Consider the following 25,823-nt stretch of genomic DNA (forward strand, 5'->3'; position numbering starts at 1 on the left):
CCCAACCACATACCATACATCGACAAGGCGCGCATATACTAATACTATACACATTTCATACCCAACCAGCTAATTAATGGATCGACGAATGTATGCGTGCAATCGAAATGAGAGGGAGAGAATTCGGTTTGGGAAACAAGACAGGGACATATATTGAATATTTGTGTGTCGTACGTATCGTGCGCGTTATTTGCTTCTAAAATATAAAAATATTTTTGTTTCTGTATTTTTATTAAATTTCATCAACAATATTTAGCATTAAACTTATAATTTTTCGTGTGTTCGGTTCAACGATTTCGAAATGTCGAACGGATCCCATATTTTCGTCGATATTTGAATAACTTTTTCTCGTCCGATAGTTTGAATTTCGTTCTGGATGTTTTAATTGGAACTTTTGCCGTTTACATAAAAATAGTATAAGGAGTTGTACGTGAAATATGTTGGAAAAAGTTTATTGTTAAAAGCAACACAGAAAAAAAACCGAAGAAAAGAAAAAGAACCCACTGTGGATGTGTGTGAGCCGTTACATTTTCTATCGAAAAAAATATATAAAAAAGCAAATGTTTCCATACATTTTAGTATATTCCGATCTACGTTTTCTGTTTCAAGTTTTTAAGTGATTTGGAGAATATTTTCTTATTTTTTTTTTTGTAAACGAAGGTGGTATACACGGGATATATGTGAACTTATATGAAATTAAAATATTACTTTCTGTTGGAAGCAGGCAAGCAAAAAAAGAAACAAAAAAAATTCTTTAAAATGATGATAAGCAACAACCTAAATGGAAAATAAGTGTTGAGTGATTATTTATTGTTTCAGTGAAAATCGATTCAGAAAAAATATAAATTTTGTGTGTTTGCCATGTGGTTCGCATGAACCCATCATTGCATAAGTTCTGTTCTCTTTTTTTTTGATAAATCTAACTGTAAATGTCGATTGTGTTGGAATATGAATTGGTAAGTAACAAAATTTAATCTAAAGCAAAAAAAAAATCGTCTACATGAACAACTGTTGATCGAATATTGAATCGAATTTCTTTTAAATACGAGCTCACATATTATGCTCGAGAGTTTTTTTTTAAAGCGCTGACTGATAGCATTCATTTCATCCGAATGTGTCGAAAAAAAGATAATTGGTTTAATTCTGATTTTATTCCATTCATCTTGAACAAAATCAAAATTCACCATATTCATGCTAGAGAGATATGATTATTTGGTCAAAAATAGGTATTACGTTTTATCGTTATTTACTAAAAGTATTTCATCTAAATACCTTGCTTTATCCTTGGGAAATACGTATCGAGAGAAGCTTTTCCATATACTACACACGCATATTTTTTTGTACGCATTATTATATACAATTCCTACACCTAACCGATTATCGTTTATTATTCTATTAACTTATTTCTCTCTTCAGACATTACTTGTTTCGTTCACATTCACAAAGGTCACAAACAAAACTTTTTTTTTTCTTCTTTCAAGTAAAAAATGAAACGAAAAAGAAACGTTAACTGGTGGAATTCTTTTGCTATTTTGAAAACCCATACACACGTGGTGTGGACTATCATTTATAATACATATATTGTACGCAAAGCGATAAACTAGATTTCATTTTTATGATATCGTAAATTAACGATTTACACATTTTCTGTATTTTTCGAACTAATTTTAAAATTTGGTTTTTTCTTCGCACAATGGCGAGAATGGATTTTCGGTGAACAAAAAATTTGGACAAATTGAAATATACGTATTTATGGGAAGGCATCATGTCACTTGTTAGGAAACCTTTTTGTTTTTACAATATACGTGAACAGGTGCCTTTCGCGCCAAAATCATTTGTTTCGGTTACGGAGCGTACCATAACGGTTTGTTTTTATTTAATTCCGAGATTATGGACCTGCAAAGACAACCATACCATGCTAGAATTGAATTCGCGCTCAAAATTTTCAATCATTTTCGAGGAAGTATAATTTTATGAAACGTTCAATAATGTCCTGGTTTTACCCGATTTCATATATTTCCGTTGAATGTTGTGCATAGCATGTAGTTACATGGTTCTTAGCATTTCTTTTCCTAAGTAAAACTCGACCTGACAAAAATTAAGTCGAAAAATTTCAAACTTTGACAAATTGAATTTTAATTTTTTTGAGCGCCAAGGAAGCTGTTCATATTGTCGATTGTCTTTGTTCTACTTCAACACTAACTTAACTCAATGCAATACCAGTGTCATTATCAATAATGTTGCTATTGCCTATGTCTCCTCTGTAAAATAATGACTATTAACGTTAGAGTCGTGGAATTTTCGTTCGGTATCGTTAAAAATATTAAAGGATTGTAAAATGTTATAAAGTCGCATGAAATAGTAAAATTTATAAGGTCGAATCTTGAACGAGGTAACAGTTTTAGCTAACAAAATCTATACGTGGACAACAATAGTAATTGAATTTACTACTCACTCTATGCGAAAGTCAACCATTACATAGCAATTTACCCCCTGAGAAAATGATCTATTACATTTGGACTATTTTCCGTACATTTTTCTAGCCTTCGGATCAGATATACAGACTTTACACTTGTTGCAAAGAGATTTATCAAAGCTTGTTGCTCAAAAACCCACTTGTGAGTTTGTTTCAATCATAAAATTGTTATCTCATATAATGAACTACTTTCGCAGTATCCATTGTAATCTACTATTCCGAATCAATGCAGAGTAATGATCAATTAATTTATCAATAATTATCTTACTCTTAAGAAAATGTATTTAAACTTTAAACATAAAAAATAAAGATCAGGAACATCTATGCGGTCCCGCTGTGCCAATGCCAAGCACAAGAACAGTAAGATATTTCCTAAAGTTCTGACTAGAAGTTCTCATTTATTCATGGTGTCATAGTCGTTTGACAGTTCACCTGACACAAATTTTGACGTTTGAAGTAATTTTCAGAAACGCGCGGTTCTTCGCTAGTGATTGCTTAAAAATTGCTTTATTTAGTGTCATTATAGTCTACAAAAGCGAATCCCAACCTTCGATAAACCAATAAAACCTTCGAATAAGAACTCACTTGTTCTGTCTGACTTTACCTCAATTTGTGCGAATTACTTACCGTCTTATCGTTTACCACATTATTAACTTGCACATCTTTTCACCACTTATCAATTAAGCTTATACGTACAGCTTACTAAAAGCTACTTACATCATTCGATGTACATTGTTCATCTACCACCTTTTCTGATATTGCTCTCGACCCGCTACCCGCATATACCTCCATCCCTTATTTTCTTCGCTGTAATTACACATTTTTACCGTTATCGTATATATACTGCATTGATCCACAAGACATTGGATATGAGTTGTCTGCTTGGTAATTATTGTTGTAGCTCAAAATGCAATTACTTTTCGTATATCGATGAAGGTAGCTAAATTTCACGTCTATCGACATTTAATCTTTAATTATAATGTTGCATTGTCTAGATATGAGTGCATATGGTGTATGTGTCCCTAGACACGAGTTTCGTGTTTGCTCCAAATAAATATCACCTGTAAAATGTGATGCACATCAAAAATATATCGTTCGCTAAATCCATTAATTCACATTCGATTAATAAAATTGCAAGATATATTTTGCCCCGACTGCAGACTGCAATTACACGATATAAAATGTGTTCTCTTTTTTTTCGTTGATGCACCTTTTCCTATTGCATTTTTTCCATCAAATCCATCATTCCGCTATAATGCGATGTTGTTTTACCATTTTCTTTTTTATTTGTACAAATCGCATTGTTAAACTTTCAACGAGTTCCTAATTTTGCTCGATAAGATTCTTGTTCTTTTTTTCGATTCGTATAAAGTCACCCAAACATACAACACAGGCCTATGCTCTTTTTTTCCAATTTGAAGAACAACCGAAAAAAAACCCTTGTAGCGAGCGCCACTGATGTCTATGCACGTATTATGAAGTTATTGGTATTATTTTTAGTGCTCTTGTTCCGTCTGGTTCGGTTTTTGTGTTGTTTACATTTTAAAACTCACCGGCTCTTTCGTTGAACGTCAATGTGACGCCGCTGTGTATAGTGTGTTACACTATATATTATTAAAAATTCGAGCCGTCGCAGCGAATACAATATTTCTGAATTGGTTTGGATAGTTTACATTTCGTTCTGGATATTCTAAGTGAACTTTTACCGTTTACATACAAATAGTTCTTTTTCTATCAGACAATACCGATCCATACTAATTGTCGTAGAATGAACATTCCCATGTGTAGAATGATGCCGTTCATAAGTATATATTTATAAATGACCAAAGAGTATCATCAAAGAGTACATTGACTGTGGTTTGGACGTTTTTTTTGTTGTTGTTTTGTTATTTATTTCTGTTTTCGTTTTTCGTTTATTCACATTTTTTTTCGCGATATTTATTTTTCAATGATGGACAACAAATTGTTGAGAAGAGAGGAGAAGAGAGGAGGCGCGCAATTAAGGACTTATTGGCGAAATTTGAGTGTTGAATATGCAGTTTTTTGTTTTCGTTATTTAAATTTCTGTTTCTTTTCGACAAGGAATCGTCAATTTGAATGAAATGTTAAATTTTTTCTTAGCAAAAATTAGTAAATCAATTAATTTGTATTTTGTTAAGAAAAAAATTAATAAATTCATTCGCGAAGCCTTATCGAAATGAAAATACCAGACTCTACTCTCGTCGAAAAACATATATTTATCAATCAAAATTTTTGTTGATTTTATTAACGTGTGGTGGCATTGTCGATTTTGTCACCAGCTAGCCAGATTTTCGTGTCTTTGGTTTGTTTGTTGTAACCTACTATATTACTCACGATAAGGAATTGGCTAATATTGACGAACAGTCGCTCATTATTAACGGAAATTGTAAAAACTAAAGGCCAAAATGAAAACATTTTTCCGTATGATAACCCGTGTTTGCTACTTACAGATAACCTTTACGTCGGTCGTACAATATATAGTAACGTTTACATGAACGTAAAAGTAAAGTATGAATGAATCTTTATGGAAAATTTCAATATTGACATGCCCGTTGAATTGGTTTTTTTTCATTTGGTGTGTGTGCAATGTGATGTGTGCACTCGACACGTTTTATATCGATGGTAAAACAAACAAAAAAAAACATTCAGAATCGATTATTCCGAACCAAAAAATAATTATTAAATTCAAATTTACAATTGGTTGCAGTTCCTTTTACTTCCCATTCATTTTTTGATGGGAAATTGTTAGGTTCTGAAATAACGGGCTAAGGCACCTAAGGGTGACTTAACAAAGGTTTCTTAACCTTTTCTTTCCGAAAATCTACTACTTTACTATTCTCCTTCTCATTAATTTATCGCATTTTTTCCTCACAATTCATCATCCCGAAAATCCCTAATAATCGCGCAGTCAACCTTGGCAATTTCAAGATTGTGATGATGTTATTGGAGTGTTTCGTCATGCATGCATTCATTATAATTTTTTGTTTATACTCAATCGAAACTCATTGGAAAATTTCAAAATACCGCTTTTTGAGAACTTTGATTCTCATGAAATCAATTTTTTTAAATTATCTAATTAATTAATTAATTATCTGAACATAGAGGAGAGGATGCTCAAAAGTTTGGAGATATCTTTTCCATTGAATTGCAGAACCACACAATCTTGATAGTTCGTTTTATAAATTGAATGAAACGAATTTTACTGAAATGTTAGAGGTAAATGGTGATGGTAATGGAGCGTGAAATATGAGAAAATCCAATTTTCAAGAAAAGGTGGGTGGATGTCAAAGATTTACTTAGACTGTCCGTCGATACTTTGGATGTAAAATATCAAAGAAATTATACGAAGAAATCGAGATTGTAGAAAATGTATGAAGTATGTAAACATGAGACTGATGTATGCAATGACTAATAAATTAGTTTGTAGTTTGAGATAAGAATTTTTATTTTTGCACAACTTTTCAGTGCACAAACCAGAATGAACGTACCAAGTTACTCGTCATTTTGGAATGTTTTATTTTCTAATTTGATATAAAAAATTCTAATTAGTCAGAGGCTCAGATTAAAATCCATATTTCCGGCAGAGTTTTATTTTTATTGTTGTACACCACATCCTTGGGTAGTTTACTGACTGTGGCGCGTTCTCTCAGGCCCAATCAAACTTTGATATTTTCAATTATCAAATAATCAAGAATTGTTATCCTTAAAGATTCTTGAAAATTTTCAATAGAGTTGGTCAAACAAGCGATACAACTTCTAGTCAATGAATTGTACAACAACCAGCAAAACAGCGTACAAATCCATCCATTATTTCCTGCTGCTGATTTCACCATTTATTAAATAAATGTTAAGGCCAGGTTATGGTCCGATATATCGCACATATGTCAGGCATAACCTGGCCTTAAGACAAAGCCGACACTCAGATTTCATCTAAAAGCTTAGTCACACGAGAGGATAATGATAATCGGAATATTTTAGATCGCTTCATCGACAATCAAGTAGTATTCAGAGATGTTTTCTTTATTCAATTACTGAACAAAATTTGGCCAGTACTTTCTTTCCATTCACAAAGAGGGAGATGTTCAAATTATCTTCGTATTAAGATTTCATGGATTTGATGTTCTTCATACGATTAGTTCAATCATTAGTTATTTACATAACGAGAGATTCTGTTTTTTGGCGAGTATGCAGTGGTGCAACCCGAGCCAAACGCATACTTGCGACAAAAAGCACTTTCCCCAAGTTATGTGCAAAACTTTTCATGCCGAAATAGTCATTTGTGTACCTGTTTTGGACGATTGATTTTAGGCAATTTCGCGGATTGTAGGCCGAACGAAGTGAGGTCTACAAGCGAAAGTGCCTTAAATCAACCGTCCCAAACAGGTGCACATGTGAGTTTTCATGCAGAGGGCCGGAAACCCGAGAAAATTCGAAAAATTGCCCTCATTTTCGGCCCCGAAGCATGAAAAAAAAGTTGATTTTTATTCTTTAGCGGGGCGAAAGTAGCTATTTTCGCACCAAGGCATAAAATAATTATTTGTTCGATGAGGGGAAAAAGACGTTAAAAATTGCATTCCGATTATGTTGTTTCCAAGCACAATGTTTTTGACAACAAATGCTTCCGATGTTTCAGTGGACAGGAGAAAATAACTATTTTCTCGACAGCGTTGTGAAAAAAATGCATTTCTGCATCGATAAAACTCGTTGATATACTGTCTGGGATGGCTTCGTTTGATCCAAACTTTGTCAGTGCAGAAGAACTAAAAAAAATTTCAATAGAACGAACCACAGATCAGATGTGTATTCTTTCCGAGTAGTACAACGACCTTTACATTAACTGAAAATCAAAATAGATCTTGTGCAATGTTTGTTCATTCATTATATTTTTAACATCGCTGAGATTCGACGTGATTTAGTTTGAACATTTTCTTGATAAAAAATCGTTAACATTTTTCACATTGCAACTTTTTAGTACATTGAGCAACGATGGTTGTAATTTTTGGTTTTTTGTTTTTGTTTTTTTCAAATTCACTATATTTAGTCTACCTGTGTCATTCACAGAATTAGAGCCAGTCGACTCTGTTGTATTAGACTCTAAGACACTGTTCATTTCGAACAAGATAAAGGTGGTATACCATCACATCCACACACATATATGCAAATGAGATGAACAAGACGAAAAAAAAAATCCTGGCATCCGTTTGTGTTTATATTGTTGTATTTTGTTCGAGTCTAAATGTGGCTCTCAAGTGTTTTCAAAGTGTAAATCGAAAGAAAAAAACAAAACAAAATAAAAACAAACCGTACACCGCACGATAGTTTTTAAACAGTTGTTTGAATTGCTCACTATTTAAGCACGGTACGTCTAGGAAATGGTCTCTGTTAAATGTATCTTAAATTTTAGAAATGGAAAAGACGGCAGCTACACGGTGTATCTATTCTATTTTTCTCGTTGAATCTATAGGGGTTTTAATGTGTTAATAATGTACACAGTATACGTGTACGGTATTCTCTTGTGGTCATTTGTTATCCATCTGTCTATCAACACAATACTTGCAGTTGCAGCTTATTCCCTAACTTTATTTGAACTACAATTTTGGTACGGCATGTAGCTCACAGTTCTTACTCTTTCGAACCGTTTCTGAGTTTTTTTTAATGTGGTAATTTCGTTGGAAATTTTCAAACTTCAACAGCAGAACGTTATGTTCCGCTCATAAAAAATAATTTTTGAAAATGAAATTTCTTATGAAAACTATGAAGCTGTAAAAACATGGCAGGTCTGCACGTAACTCGGGTTGGCATCGGAATGAAGTTGGTTCTCTTTCCCATTATATGTCATGGGAATAAGTGAATTGGATCTAAGATTGAAGTGAACGACACAAAGTTATCTGAGGAAGGAAGTATTCCAAAACAAGAGTTCAATTTTCAAGTGTTTTATCTCCGAAAGAAACCGGTTCCAAAGTTTACGTTATATATTGCTGTCGGTAGTTCCTTATAGACCCTTGTCTCCAGTATGCGGGAATAAACTTATAGATTATAAAGATAACTGATTACGATAGGCCCTGGTCTTTTAGACATTGCACGATAGTTGATGTAAGGATCTGATTTCTATTTTTTTTTTTTATTACTCGATCTTCGTTAATCTTTTAGAAGCGACAAGCACGTTGCCGTTTACCATAAAATCGGTTACTTCTTTTTTGTTCGAAGTTTGAGTTTATTAAGAAATCTTTTACTTCATTTGTTTGAATAAACATTTCATTTCGCAAGATCACGTTAACCGGCAGTCATCGTTTATTTTTGTCATTGTTGTCAATAATAGATGATCGGCTGAGCTGAATACAGAAAGATGACATGCCCATGTCCAATTAGCGAAATTTAAAATGAAATGACATTTCATTAATTTGACTTCCTTTCCTGTAGGCCTGCGATTTTTCTATCGAAGTGTCACCATCTGTTACCATGGTCGGTAATATGCAAAAGAAGTTAAATCGTTGAAATTTAATTTCTCTTATAATTCGCTAATCGAACACATCCACTTTATGCATTTAGATATTCAATTCGGGAATGCCTTTTATCAATTCAACTAAAAATTTGAAAAATTTTAATAACTGCGTAATGGAACTGAAGAGACGTCCTTTAGGTTGAACCGTCGAAAAAATGAAATTGAAGCTAGATGAAGCCAAGCGAGGTGAGGTGAACCTGGGTGATGTTAGACTAGGGATTGCAAAGCGAACTCGAATTCAAAAACCGCGGTTTCGGTTTTTTTCCACTGAACACCGCGATTAACTGGTTAGCCGCGGTTTTTCAATCAAAAAAAAAAATCTCTAAATTTCACAGTTTTAATACTTTTTTCGCGTTTATGACGCGGTATTTCATATTTAATTCAATGAAATGAAATGAATTTGTTTACCATCTGTTTGGAGAGGGAATTTGGGTTTATCTTTGCATCGACACATAAAATATCGCGTGTGCAAATTATGTTTTCTTCCCGGTATCCGAGTCAAGATTTCCCGGTATCCAAAAATGTAAAAGTGACTTCCCGCTACATACATTTCCCGCTGGTTTGTGCAGCTATAATTCGATTTCCCGGTATTCTAAAAAAAATTTCAGAAATTTCCCGGTATCCTGGATACCACGGATACACATAATTTGCACACGCGTAAAATATCTTAAGTTTCTGCAGAAAAACTCGTTTATAATTTGGGAGGATTGCATCTCTTGACTTCGACGCAGGATACAACCCTCCTCCTCGAAGATAAACCAAATTTCGTATTACTTAATCTAGAACCTAATTTTGTACATAAAAGTCCAGCATTCGAAAATGTTCTCTCAGTGTCAACACTGTCAACATTTTAAATGCTGATGAACGGTCCCTAGATTCGGTCCACAAACACAGCCATCTTGTGTTTAATAACGTTTTCGATGTTGCGGCTACCATTTGTCTATCATGAATGAGTATTGTCGCTAACTTCTGTTTTCTGCCTTATTCGTGCCTTCGGTGCTTCTATTTATCTACTACACATTCCACATGTCATGAGGAGTTTTTGTGCAAGGATCACAACGCTGGCTTCGATTTTTTGAAGTTTTTTATATTTATTTTGAAATCATTAAAAATGTCAAAATTCCGAGACCAATGTTTTGCACCTCATATCACACATTGCTCATGTCATAATTAGGAAACAAGGATAACTCCAATAATACGACATAGGCAGAAAATATAAGCTTGCCACAGTACTTTTTTAAATAAATTTTGGACTTTCGGAGCGACTTTTAAAAACCGAAAACCCCGGTTTTTATGCCTAAAAACCGCGGTTTCGATTTGGCTAAAATTGCCCGGTTAACCGGTTCGGTTTAAACCGGTTTGCAATCCCTATGTTAGACCTGTAGTTTTCCTAGCTACATGCATTTTAGGGTGAAACCTCGAAAAATTGAAGAAAAAATAATTCAAACTCTTAGACCTGTAGCTCGCATGACGACTTAAAAAAAAACTATTGAACAATGGATAGCGTGTCACCTAGTTCACATGCTAATTCGATCGATGAAACTATTAAATTAATAAATATCTAATACGTCCTATTAAGTACGTCAATGCAAGCAGTTTTTGCGTCTTGTGACATGGCCGTTCAATGGCGGTGAATCTAAATTGCACCCAGACGATATATAATAAATGTGTGATAAAAGTTAAATGCGCCATATATACACTTAAAATAGTTCACACGTTCACACCGACTGGTTGTAAATATATTAAATTATATATTTAATGCACTTGCACACTAACGGTGAAACAGAGCGTGAACAGTCTACCTTAATAATTCCATTTGGTTGGTATATGAAATATTTAACAACTCAATTAAACTAATTAATGAAAATATGTGCGGATTCCTCTAATTAACTAAAAAGTTTGGATTGTCTGGTAAAAATGTTTTGTTAATTAAATATAAATTGAAGGCTGGAAACAATGCACTTGCAACAATACAATATGGCATGCATTAGTAATCTCAACAATCTCTTCTTTTTTTTTCCTTTTTTTTAGAGATCATTCCGATCATAAATTATGTATACACAAAATACGATATATGCCATCCCACACGAATCTCTAGGGAAAAAATTTTAATCAGACTCAGAAATTTTAAAATGAAAAAAGTAGTTGCATGTCTTCCGATATCTACGATCAACGTTTTCAATATTTCATAATCGTCATACAATAAAAATAAGTGTCGCTTTTACATCCAACTTTTGCGTCACTAAAAACTTGAGCTTGTAAGCGTGTTATTGATTTCTTGTGAAAATAATATAAAAAAAATGAAGAAGAAGAAGAAATAAAAAAATAATATTGAATATACCAAAACGAGTAGCTACTTGAAAATTAAACACATATTTCATTTTGTGAATGAATGATTGTGTTGTTGCTGTTTGTGTTGTATATAATACGGTTGTTTACCAATAATTTTGACTTCTAAATTACGTGTAATTTTTGTAGTAATATGACCCATTGATACCGTCTCAAGTACACTTAATTTACGGTAAAATGTTGTTTTTATTTTCTGTTATTCAATTTTTGACGTTCCTCTCCCTCTCTCCCTCTTTGCATCCATGAATATTTTTATATGTATATATATTAACTGCCGAACGCATAAATTATTAATATACAGCGTAGACTTTGTTGACACGATAAATTTTATTGGATTTGCAAGTCAAAGAGGCCAGCAATTTCTTGTATGTCGTGTACAATATTTTCCTGGAAAAATATTTATTTAACTTTCGCAGAGACAGTGTACGTACATATATACACACATCTATCTATAAATAATATGCAAAAATAACACTGATGGTGACCACCCTTGTTTAACAACAACAACAACAATCCCCCATATTCTCTTAAAATGACACATTTTATATGTCGCTCTTCTTTTTCAACTAACGTCACCATAAACCCATATATTCCCATTGATTTAGTTTTACAATGTTGCCTGTGTAAATTTACACGAGTGCGTTTATATGTATGTATACCATCACAATATATATATGTGTATACGGACAGAGACACGATATTTTATAAAATAGAAAACATGTTGCCTACCTAACGTCTATATATATAATACACAAAAACTAAAAGTTGTTCTCGTTTATATTTTGAAGCTTATCTAATTTCGATGTTATTTTGTGTGCGCAGAAATAATTTATACGAACAGAAAAATTATATTGCTACTAATACAACACCACCAGACATGTAGCAAACGAAGTAAAATAAAAAAGGGAAACAGAAATTTATGTTTTCTGATGTAAAATATAACACGAGAATGAGAATGCATTCGTATTGGACGGAAAAATCACTGGATGTAATTATGCACAACACTTGAACTGCGTTTGGCATTTTTTTTTGGGAAACTAAATTTGGCGCTAAAATATTCTACTATTAACTGGTATATGTGCAGGTGGCGCATTAAAATTCGTATAAGAGATTCGTCTCTTCTTGGCCGGATTATCCCTTTTTGCATTTCTTAAAATGAATTTCGTGGAAATCAGTGATAGAATAAATCAGATTTACCACATATTGGAAAACTGAGGCTGGAAAACCGAGACTGGAATAGTAATTTTCACAACGCAGGCGAGAAAATAGTCATTTTCTACCCTCCGCTGAAACTTCGGAAGCCTTTGCTGTGAAAGATGTTGTGGTTACCTCGGAAAAAAATTGGAAATTGCATTTTTTTTTCGGGTGACTTGGAAAAGAACACCCTCAAAATCCATTTTCCAACGTTTCTTCCCTTGTTAAACAAATGCCTTTTACATGCAAAATGCTTCGACCCGTACTTTCACGTTTCAAGCACTACTTTCGACGTCCTCAGCATGTAAAATCCATTACATAACTCGGTATAAAATTGAAAAGTCTCGTTTTCCTGTGTTTATTGACCTCGGCTACGCCTCGGATCAACACAATTCACACGAAAACTCTACTTTTCATCATTTTATCCCTAGTCATGTGAAATACTATTTCCTAACGTATGCTAAAAGGTTGCGTAATTGCGATAGCGTTTAGGAAAAACATTGTTTCTTACGTTCCTAACGCATGCTAAAATGGTTTTGAGAGATTTCCAGCACTTCCTGGAGGCGAGTTCTAGAATCGAGTTCGATAAAAAAAGCTTTTTAGCATGCCTTGTTCCTACAATTGTTCCTAACGCATGTTAAAAGACTATTTTCTAGCAAATTCGATTTTAGAACTCGCCTCCGTCTCGTGCAGTAGACCTTTCATTCGCTAAAAACAAACCGTTTAGCATGCGTTAGGAACAACGTTTTTCCCAAAACAACGTCGCAATTATGCAACAAAGATATATTTAAAATGTGTTTATGTCACGCACCGTTATCATTACCGTATCGTCAACGCATGATTTTATTGAAATGCGGACAACCGAGATTAGTGTAGACTTCTACACCTAAATTTGGTCTTTCGTCACAATTTCGTCGATTTCAGTCTGACAACATGGAATGGAGGTTCGGTTCAAATCATCGGATGTACTACAGCAACTCTGTCTGTTACGCTGTCTATATAAGCAAATGCGTCATCTATAAATTCGATAAACGTAATTTCAATTAATTAATTGAACAGAAATGGTGTGGGCTGTTACTTTTTACGTGGTGTACGGTGTCAATGAAGTGTTGCAAGAATTTAATTGAATGATGAAATGATTTAGGCGATAGATAGACCAGAAAGAGCTGCGTGAATTGTGTGTAAATAGGCTCATACCCGCACATACCCGCTTGAAGTATATAAATCGGTGATTTTTAAAGATTTAAGGGTCATCAGACTATCAAATTAAAAAAAAACCCTTTCTGTCTGCTTGGAACCATCGTCAAAATTAAATTATGTCTTCTGTGTACGCCAGAAACGATTCACCTGAAACGGCTCATAAAATTGCAAGCCCATCAACACTTAGCATGTGAAAATTGCCTTGACAAAAAACGAAAATGGTTACCCTCTTCCACGCTAAGACGAGCGAAATGAAAAAAAAACACCCATCGTCAACATCGACTTTCTTCTTATAATTTCACACCGGCGCCAGACGTTTAATGTAAGATGTCCATGTCCATACGCCTCAATAGACACAAATTACACTGCCAGACAATTTTAATTCGTGTCATGTGAGCGACGAACATCATTGAAGAATGTGAACAAGAAGGAAATTACTTCGAGAATCTCGTTGGCACGACCAGAAAAAAACAACAACAGAAATTCGAAATAAAATCATTCTTCTGTGTGATATAATACACATCGCGAATCCTAATGCGGCCTCAACATGAATTTCATTTCGTTGTTGTTTTTCCTCTGTAGTTTGGATTCAGTTAAACAAAAGGGGGTCGTGTCTCTCCTTTGCCAATGTTAAATCGTAAATAAAAATGAAAAAAAAATCCCCATTTTTCTATTCTCCACTTGAAATGTGTAGTTTATCGATTATCTTCAGAATTCATTCAAATTTATGTAATAATATCCAAACGCTCTATAAAAGAACAAAAAAAAATATATATCAAAAATGCAACGACTGAATGAATAATGTCATGATGTTTTACGAGAAGCACACATCTATAATATTGTCTATGCTTTTCCGCATTCACCTATCCATCATTTCGATGGCTATCAATTTAATTTAATTCAAGATATTCAAGTGAAAAGGACAAACTGAATGCAAGACAGTGATAGAATGTTGTTTTTGTTGTAAACTCATTATTTACGTCATTTCAATCTTAACTTCTATCACGAAATACGCACAGATTATACTACCAATGAATTGAATCCGTAGTATCATGTTTGTTGTTGTTGTCGGTTTGGCTGTACGTATCAATTTTACAATACACAGTTGCGCAGACTTCTTCATTCATATATCGTTGCTTCGTCAAACATGAAATTCATTTAATTTTTTTTTCCCTGTATTCACTCTCCACTCTCCGGGCTCTCTATCTCTATCTCGGGCGGATTGGGCTCTCTCTCTCTCTCGCTCTCTTTTGGTGGGTCCGGTCTCTCCGAATCATTCAAATTCTGCATATGTATGCATATATATAATATATATAATGTTCAATTGCGGTTGGTTTGTTAAAATTTGATGTATGAATTGAGCGTGTGTATTCACGATAGCGTAATTTCGAACACATTCATAATAATACGAAAAGAAAATACCAGACTCTACACTCGTCGAAAGACATATATTACTATATGGACAATTCCTTCGTTGGCAGATGTTTTAAACCATTTGGCTGCGTGTATGAGAATTCAGCCAGACGACCCAATAAGTCAAAAGGAATGTTGTTGTTTGATTCTTTTTTTTTTCATATAGATATTTATACCATTTTATCACTGGTGTTATATGCATACACATTTTATTATAATACTTTACGTATCGTTGTGTATATTTTCTTTCTTTTTAAAATCTAATCAATTAAAAGATTAGTTAATTTTCGAATGTTTTAGCTTTTCGTTTCATGGAATTCGATACTCTTTTTTTTAAATTTCGGTTTTGTTGTTGTTGTTGTTGTGGTTCCATGCTATTATGGTTAAGATTATCGATTTTTACATGAAATATAAATAAAAATGATGATTCTTTTCCATCACAGACCATGAATTAATATCGAAGAAATGCTGAAAATTTATAACATCGTCAGTCTTTTGACCCTTCCTTTCTTATACTTATATTCTATGTTGTGTATAATATATACGCTTGTATTATGTGTATATATAGCGTTCCAATATTATGGCGTGTGCATACGTATATTGCAAAAGAATGCTGTTATATTTCTTGATCGAATTATTGGATAGAAGAGAAAATGTGATTCGGAAGTTAAATTGAACCAAACAGTTTTATGAAAATTCTCCAGCGGTCGGTTAGGAATTGCGATAGGTTTTTTTTAAGAGGCTGTGAGAAAGAGGTCTGATTAACCATAATCACCGGTTAATCATGTTCATCGCATTATCATTCTTCTACAAAAATTCTTGAAAGTTTGCTAAAAATATTAATTTTAGATTTTTTAGGAAACTTAAGAATTTTGAGGAAAATTAAGATTTTTTAGGAAAGAATTGTTACAATTAAGAGTGAAATCGCGAATTCTTCGGACAATTTGTATGTAGAACAAATTCAACGTATCTCGATTTTTGAAGTTAACGGTACCCAATACTTAATTCATTACGAGTTCAACGAGGTATATCACGCTTCTCTCGGAATTGTCGCTTTCGTGGTAAAGTTGTTTGAAAAATCGGTGGCTCTCAGATGGAAATTTTTTCACCCTGATTATCTCGGGTAATAAGGGGTCGACTTCGTTCAAATTTTAGGGGATTGTAGTGCTAGACTAGGCCGATTACACAAGACATCAAATACGTTGGACCCTTTGCTGTACTAGCTACAGAGACTGATTACGAGAAATATTTCTCTGACCAGTGACGCCTGCGCGCATCAACAGACCTGGCCGTTGAGGGTTCCATGGGAAGGCATAGACTCGCTACTTCCTAAAAGTATAAAAACTTGCGCTGTAGAGTCCATTGGCTATAAGATATAGGGCAATTTCTAGGTAACCCAGTACTCATCCAAAGAACTTTCGACCGGCTGTCGACCACTTTCATTTTTTTTACCTTAAACTTAATTTACAAAGTTGCTGGATACCTCACCTTTCCAATGATCATTTTCCCGACTTTACTTCTTACATAAAATGCGATTTTGGTTTACTTTCCTGTCTCGATCATTGGTTATCAAAAGTTGACCTTACTATGCATCAGCGGTGAAAGCAAAATTTTGTCAAATTACCCACCATGCTATGCATGTATGTCTTTGATTAAACACATTGTGTCGCTCTCCTTTCAAAAATATCCAACCACACGTCCTCTTCAAATACGAGCATTTTTTTCCTCTTTGGTTTCGGTATCACTACATTCAATTTTGTTAATAGTTTTGCAGCTCTGGTTACGACAATTTTCGTTCATAAAAAGCATGCAAATAAATAAGTAATTTCAAAGAGTAGAGAAAGAAAAAAAAACACATGAAAGTACTTACTATGGAACAGCACACACTCATTTAAAGTTGGTAATAACGAGAGGGTTTCACGTAACAGCACTTAAATATTGCACCAAGAGAGGCCAACAAAATGATGTAAACAAGAGATTTCCTTGTTTACTCGGTCCTGTTCAAGTGCACAATGTTATCCACAACAAAAAAAGACAATACACAACTCGAAAAGGTTCGTTCCCAACCGAACTGTAGTGGAGTCTAAATGAAGATTGACACTATTACAGTGTGAAAACGTTCTCGTGTGGCTTTTGTTCGTGGTTTTAAACGCCACTTGGACATATTTTGCATGCAATTTGTATGTTTGTGTAATATTCGTATCGGGACATAACAAGTATAGCGGAATGGTTCGTTTAAGAAAGCTGGTCACTTGTGTAAATAAGATTAGATTTTGGAAAACATTTTCGCTTTATTTATATCAAATCGTTATCGAAATGTATATTCGAAAAAAAAGTAGGTGAATTTTGTCGAAGCATTTTTCCTAGAATTACCATTGGAATTTAAGATTATTCTGTTTTCGAAATTGAATTATTGGATAACAAGTGACTGGACTGTCGCCTCAGTTTATTACACATTTTATGTCCACGTATTAAATATATGGGAACCGCTACTTTCACGGAAATGTGCGGCAGTTAAAATAGAAAAAGGAATTTCTAAAAAACATTTTATGGGCCATTCGGTCGTCGTCATTTCGAGCCGAAAATTATACGTTCAACCAACTCTGATTCACAATTTTAATATTAATATGTCTAATAAACTATTTAGTCATCGCACTGTACACAAAAACAACAAAATTGTGTACAGTAATGCTATGCGTGCTGAAAATTTTTAATCTTTTTTAGTTACAATTTTGCGCCGGACATTGCGAAATTGTGAGTCACATTGGCACATTGTGAAGCATTTCGTGATCTTATTTATTATTCTGTGTCTATGTTATTTATCACCAAGTTTTTTTTCCATAGAGAGAGCGATAAACAAGTCAATTTTCTTGATGTATAGACACGCTCAAGTAGAGGCGCTTAAATGATTGGTATAAATGAAACTGGTATGACACCGAATTTTATTAGCGCCGCGTTCGCAATATGCTGACATCGATTTTTGCATGTATGGGATCAGTTGTTAGAACACTAGAGTTGTCTGAAAAATTTCCTAATGCCGATCGATGAAATTCTCAAAATTATTGAAATTCTCGATGCTGAGAATGCTGACTCTGAATATGACGAGCCAGAGCATCGGTTTGAACTTCTCTGACCGCATTTCAGCAGTATGCTTCTAAGTTCGAGTAGAAGCAGCATGTTCACCATAGCACTGCTTCTATCATGAACGAACACTTATTTTTCCAACGTCGAAAAGTCTTCAAATTTTCAAACATGCATGCATGTACGTACGACTGCGCTGCATGTGTTAGGTGATGTTATTCACACCAATAAATCATGAACCATGTCTTTACGAAAGAAATGTAAGACATATTTTGATTGCATAAGCCTCCGAATATTTCTTTTGTTCATGCTAGGAACAGTGCCATGATATTACACAATTGGAATCGTCATAACATAAGACGTGTAGAGTATCATTGGAAAGCTTATTGGGTAATAGTATATTACTTCCGAGGTTCCAAGTTGTGTATTTGATAAGTGGTGTGTTACAGCCCCACCCGAATGGGATTACGTGATTAGTAAGGCTCGGAATCGGTCGACCTCGGTCACGTGTGGTCTTAAACGAGGAATTTACGATGTTGCGGTCAAAAAAGTGTCTGACCTGAAACTTCAGGTCAGGTTTTCATTTGTGAAGAAATCTGACCTGACCTGAACCTGAATTTATGAAACCTGTCAGGTCAGGTTTCATGTTGACCTGCATTTTTCATACAGATTTACAGGTCAACCTGTCAGGTTTAAGGGCAGGTCAGACCTGATCACTCTAATCAGGTTTCAGGTAAAATCAGGTCAGGTCAAAGTTGATTGAATCCGTTTCAGGTCGAAACAGGTTAAGGGATTTTCAGGTCAGGTTCAGGTAAACCTGACCTGTTCCGAGCCTTAGTGATGTAAATGAAAATGAAACATGCCTTAACACGTAAAGTATATTAAGTACACATTTCGAAGCATCAGTACTACACAAAGTTCAAAATAAACCATAAAATCACTCAACCAAAGATGTGTTATTCAAAAGAAATCGGAATAAAAAAAACTGAATACTCAGAAAGGGTCTATTGCTCGACAAGCTGCTATAGTGAATAGTTGCTGACTTTCAGGTGGGTATAATCGACCCACCACGTAGTATAGGTATACTATGCATAACATACGAGCCATTTCAAATTGCATTCATTACATCTAATTGAACCATTTCTTACATATACTTCGAGTAAAAATTTCTTCCACGTAAAACGAAGGGTGGTGGTGGTAGAGCGTTTCCGTCTAAACGTTGTGTCTGGTAAAAATGTATCGTCTCGACTGTCTGATGTTCGTTTAACGTTGAAAAGCTTCTACCTACGCTTTTAAATAATTAGACATTGTAATCAGATTTGCGTCTTAAACAATTGATTTTCCGTAATTAATATCCACATAGCATTTCGGGGGAAAAACAATAACGGAAGAAAGGTAATTCTATATTCCAATTAGTCATCACAACGGCTCTTAATTTATGAATTCATCCACTCAGTATAGTGTCGCGGATGTTGTCATAGTTCTCTCATTTTTTTTGTTCTTCGAGTACCTACGGTTCTTTATTGCCGTCTGACTAATCTAAATTTTCTGTGAACATTTTCTTTCGATCAAAAGAAGAAAGAACTCAGCAATTTTCCTCGACGAAAATCAATACATAAAATATTATCAATGGGATTTGAGATTGAGTATTCACTTTGAAATGCGATTTATGTCTTTGATTGCTATTTATATGAAATACTTTTGCATGAATAGACTGTGCATTAAACAAAACGTCTGCTCCATACACGTATATATAGAACCAGAACATATTATGGGGAACGAAAAGGCAAGATGCTTTCAGTTTGAATCCATATATTTGAATGAATCTTAGTCTAACAAATACACCGTATATATAGGGGATACAATGTCTACTATGTCTGGAATCATTTGATTGGCATACTGTGATGAATTGATATGTTGTCGAGTGTTGGCGAGTGTTGACGAGTTACCACACACTTCCCCCCTAGGATCAGGTTTCGGTATCCATTTGAGGCGTGAATTCTTTTGATTCCATTTGACCAACCAAATTATGAAAGGAACTTATTGGCGATTTTGATTTATGTTTTTCCAAATGTTTGTTTGATTTTGATGATCATTGTATCGTATGATGCTGGTGATTCTGGATTTTATAATTGATTTTTGGATATAAGTCAATTTTTCAATTGATTTATGTATTTTGATTTTGGTATGCTGCGATAAAATCAGCACCCAAAATTATTTCATCAATATTGGCGGTGTAAAAACGCCACGAATAATTGATATTTTTGATCTTTATATTCTTTTCTATTTTTTCATACATTGGAAGGATTTGATTTCCGTTGTATATAGATAGGGATGTATATCGTCCATTGATTTCAAATTGTGGGAATAATGAAAATGGACTTCCGGTATCAATGATACACTTTAGACCGGTGTTTGCGTCTTTAAGTGTTTCCATCATTTTTTATTTAAATATTTTATTTTATTTACTTGTAGTTGTTGTTCTTTCGAACGACTAGAAGTGAATGTACTTTTCTCAAATATTGTTGCCGCTTTTATAGGCATTTAGAGAATAGTGTACTAGATCGTTTGCAAAAGTTACATGTTTAGTTTGTTTAAAAATTTCGTTGAGCAACGGAATTTCGTAACATGGCTTTAGTCGATCGATAGAGATAACTTTTTCTTTTCCCTTAATTTTAAGAGTGAAAAATTTAGTATCTCTTTTGATTACTTCGTATGGTCCTTCATAATTAGGTTGTAGGGGTTTTCTATAACCATCGGTACGGACGAATACGTGAGTACAAGTATCTAAGTTCTTGAAAAGAAAAACTTTTTGTTTATGATGATTAGCGCTTGGGACAGGCTGTAAATCATTCATATGTCGTTTTAACTTTTCAACGAAAGAACTTGGATCTTTTGAAAGATCTTCTTCTGTAAGATGGAAAAAATGGTATGGTAAACGGATATTTGTACCATATACCATTTCTGAAACAGAAGCGTTGATGTGAGGTAGAATTATTGAACGTAATCCTAACATCACAATAGGGAGCGTTTTCATCCAATCAGGTGTTGAATGACACTTGATTGCTCCTTTAACAATCCGATGCCATCTTTCAAGAATTCCGTTGGCTTGAGGATGGTGGGCTGTTGTTCTCAATCTCTTTGTTCCAAGAAGTTTATTTAATTCGGCGAACAAATCTGATTCGAATTGTTTACCTTGATCGGTTGTTATAACTTCTGGCACGCCGAAGCGAGGAATCCAATGGAAGAAAAACTGTTTAGCGCATGTTTCAGCGGTTTGGTTTTCCATAGGGATTGCTTCGGGCCATCTTGTAAAACGATCGATGCATGTTAGGACATATTTGAATCCTTCTGAATTAGGGAGTGCACCCACAATGTCTAAATGGACATGATCGAATCTTTGATTCGGCATATCAATCGGTGTGATTGGCGACGAGTTGTGTCGTGAGACTTTGGTCTTCTGACAAGGAATACAGCTTTTACAATAATTTCGAATGTCTTTGATCATAGTTGGCCAAACGAAATCTTTTTTTATCGTAGTTGTAGAAGCTTTGATTCCTGGATGAGCAAAGTTATGGACTTTGTCAAAAACAATTTTGCGAAAATCAGGAGGAACAATCGGTCTCAAGTTTCCAGTTGATATATCACAAAATATGTCTGTACCATGATAGTCCGTTTTAATAACTTTAAGACTCGTGTCTTTTTTTACTTTGTCGATTACCGTCATATCTCTGGTTTGGGCTTCGGCTAGTAATTTATAATCAATTGAGCTATCAAGTGATATTGAATGTACTATGTTCAATGTTTCTATTCGAGACATTGCATCAGCAACAACATTTTTCTTTCCAGGTAGATGTCGAATATCAGTTGAAAACTGAGATATGTAGTTTAGTTGTCGTATTTGACGAGGGGTTGCTTTGTCAGCTTTTTGAGTGAAGGCATGAACTAATGGTTTATGATCTGTGAAGATCGTAAATTCCATTCCTTCTAAAATTTGTCGGAAATGTTTAATTCCTTCATAGATGGCTAAGAGTTCTTTATCATAAGTTGAATACTTAAGCTGTGCAGTATTTAATTTTTGTGAATAAAATGATAAAGGTTGCCATTTATTATTGACAAACTGAACAACTACACCTCCAAGTGCATAATCGGAAGCATCGACATGTAAACCGATAGGTGCGTCAGTTTTAGGGTGCGCTAGCAAAGTTGCGTTTGCTAAATCTGATTTACATTTGTTGAAAGCTTCTATCATGGTCATAGTCCAGGTGATAGGTGTTTTATCGTTCTTTATGTTGCCTTTCATGCAAGAAAACAATGGTAGTTGTGTTTCTGCGGCGTGTGGCATGAAGCGACGGAAAAAATTGATCATACCGAGAAATCGTTTGAGCTTGGTGACTGTATCCGGTAAGGGAAAGTCTAATATTGATTTAACTCGGTTGTCGAGAGGTTTTGTTCCGTGTTCATTTATTAGAAATCCGAGGAATTTGACTTCTTTTTGTCCGAAAACACATTTTTGCAAGTTAATAACTACGCCGTAGTCGTTGAGGCGAGCAAAAAGTATTTTGAGATGTTTTTTGTGTTCTTCTTCATTTTCGGAAGCAATTAGAATATCGTCAAGGTAGACGAAACAGAAGTCTAATTCTTTGAGGACTTCGTTCATAAAACGTTGGAACGTCTGACCGGCATTGCATAGACCGAAAGTCATGAATGGAAATTCAAATAAACCAAACGGTGTTATGATTGCCGTCTTTTGTATGTCGTCTTCGTGAACGGGTATTTGGTTATAAGCTCTGACTAAATCGACAACGCTGAAGATCTTTTTTCCATGCAAGAAATAGTTAAATTCTTGGATGTTTGGAACTGGATATCGATCTGGTTGCGTTGCAGCGTTTAAACGTCGGTAATCGCCACATGGTCTAAAACCACCTGATGGTTTTTCTTTTATCAGTAATGGTGTTGCCCAGGGGCTGTCTGAGGGGCGACATATACCGAGTTTAAGCATATCGTCGATTTCTTTTTTAGCTATTGGAAGCTTAGAGGGATGTAATCTTCGAGCTTTTGCAAAAAGTGGGGCACATTTGGTAACGATGTGATGTTTAACATTGTGCTTTTTCACTTTTGATTTAAATTTTGTCAAGTCAAGAATATCTGGAAATTCGTTGACTAATTGATAGTAAACTGAAATGTTCGATATGGTTTTAATCGAATTTTTATTTTTTCGTGTACCAACGGTTGTTCCGATAGAAGAAATTGAAGTTTTACTGTCAATTAGTCTGTTGTTTTTAATATCGACGAGTAAGTCGAATTTTTGGAGTAGGTCAGCTCCAATGATGGGTTGTTGCACGTCTGCAATTATAAAAATCCATCTTATATTTCTTTTTAGGCCTAAATTAATAGTGACCGATTTGCTCCCATAAGTCTTAATAGGAGTACCATTAGCTGCATGAAGTTGGAATTGACATGGAGCATGGCTTCTTTCTTTATAACTTGGTGGAATGACTGATATGTCGGCACCAGTGTCAATTAAGAAAGTATTTCCAGTATTCTTTTCTTGAATGTATAAGCGACTTATGTCTTTGCCTTCGTCAAATTGCGCTTGGTTTGACTGGCTGTTTAGTTTTTTGGGTTGCGTTTTTTTATATTGCTCTTGTCTGGATAAGAACAAGGTGGTGTACAACGCCACGACCGTTTACCGTAGTCTAAATGACTTTTACAAAATCCGCTAGGAGATTGTTTATCTCGGTTAGGAGATTTAGACTTATTACGATTTCGCGAATCAGATCTGATGCGGGAGTTAGACTTATTGATTTCTTTTTGTAAAGAATCAATTTTGTCTTCCAGTTTGCAGAACTGTTGTGCTAGATCGCAGTCATTGACTGGTTGTTGTTTGGTAAAAGTCTGTATTTTATCTAAATCCATGGTTTCGTAAATTTTGTCGGCCATGAGACTTAGTTGTTCCAATGGTTCGGAACTATACGACAAAATGCTTTGGATGTTTTGTGGTAGTCGGTTAAACCATAATTCTTGTAATAAGTCATCGGAGACTTTGTTACAAGTGTTGTCTTTCATTTTTCGTAATAATTCTGAAGGTTTGCACGCTTCATTAATTGAATTATTGTCGAAAAGATGTTTTAGTTTTTTACGGTCAGAGACTGAAAATTCTTTGATCAACCGATTTTTAAGAGTTAAATACTTATCATTGTCTGGTGGGTTCATTACAATATCACTGACTTTGTCAAGGATATCGGTGTCTAATTTTCCAACCAGATGATTGTATTTGGATGTGTCGGCTCTTATAGCATTTGTCGCAAATTGAGCTTCGATCTGCATAAACCATATTTCTGGTTTTGCTTTCCAGAAAGGTGGTAATTTTAACTGGACAGATCGAATTGTGCCGTCGTTGTTATTGGCATGAACAACATTTCTTGCGCCGTCTGTTTCATTGGCGGGTTGTTCAACTATAATTTCTTCTGTATCACTCATCGTAGATTATGCAAAAAATTTTATTTTGCAAAATATTTTTTAGATGAGACAAAGGAAACTTTGCGTTTATTGATTTTGTTCTCACAAATAAATTTAATTATTTGGACGGTAGAACTCAATCGAATTTATTCTTGTTATTGCTAACAATTTATTTTAAACAGTTGCTTGTTAGCAATTAATATATCGAAGCGTATAGCTTGATATTGACTTTGTATTCAGAGTCGGGGTCACCAATTATATGGGGAACGAAAAGGCAAGATGCTTTCAGTTTGAATCCATATATTTGAATGAATCTTAGTCTAACAAATACACCGTATATATAGGGGATACAATGTCTACTATGTCTGGAATCATTTGATTGGCATACTGTGATGAATTGATATGTTGTCGAGTGTTGGCGAGTGTTGACGAGTTACCACAATATAACCGATAAAATCCTCTAAACTTTTCATTCAAAAATGAAGACAAGACGCTGCTAACAAAGCGTATCTTGTTCTTGCACTCTTCCACCGGGGGTCATATTATCTTCAATATAATGCCGACATGTTTGCAGCACATCACTCTCGGAAAACTTTATTCGTTCGGTTCGGGGGTTTTTGTTCATACTTTTCACGTGCTGCTAGACGACCAATAACCTCCGGGGATGTGCAAAAACTTTTTAAAGTTTGAATATTATATATTGAAATGGTAGCTGTGATTATACGCTAATAATTGATGAAGTGCTGTGTTGTGCACTGTATGCTAACTAGCTCAATTTCAAATTTGCTTGTTATAAATTACTGGAAATTTATTGAGTATCACCACAATGTATTCATTTCGATTATTAGACAAAGCGATCTGCCATTTCGCTACCAGCTAATTGGTACGCATGGTGAGTTAAACTCGCAAGTTGTTGCTAAAATAATTGTTATTTCACCTCGCATCATTTCTATTTAACGTAGTGGGACTACCCTCCATTCAGTAGCAACAACGATTTTCGGGTTGAACGTTCAACCTGAGCAGTTTCTAATGTAAATTTTGTGTCATTGTCACTATCAAATTCAAACTTCCCTATAGTTACAGTCTGCTATGTCTAAACTGTACCTGATGGTTGTTTTGGTTGCA

General features: G+C 34.5%; 1 protein-coding gene across 3 annotated transcripts in view; it reads left to right on the top strand.

Moving 5' to 3' along the window:
- The first annotated feature begins 417 nt into the window (after positions 1-417).
- Positions 418-25,823, top strand: part of LOC119076659 (insulin-like receptor) — a 52,359-nt gene continuing 26,953 nt past the window's right edge. For all 3 annotated transcript variants that reach the window (XM_037183543.1, XM_037183542.1, XM_037183544.1), the window contains exon 1: positions 418-956. The gene's annotated coding sequence lies outside the window, so the exon portion shown is untranslated. The remainder of the gene's footprint in view (positions 957-25,823) is intronic.

The sequence above is a fragment of the Bradysia coprophila genome, unplaced genomic scaffold (assembly GCF_014529535.1).
Source record: "Bradysia coprophila strain Holo2 unplaced genomic scaffold, BU_Bcop_v1 contig_232, whole genome shotgun sequence".
Lineage (NCBI taxonomy): Eukaryota > Metazoa > Arthropoda > Insecta > Diptera > Sciaridae > Bradysia > Bradysia coprophila.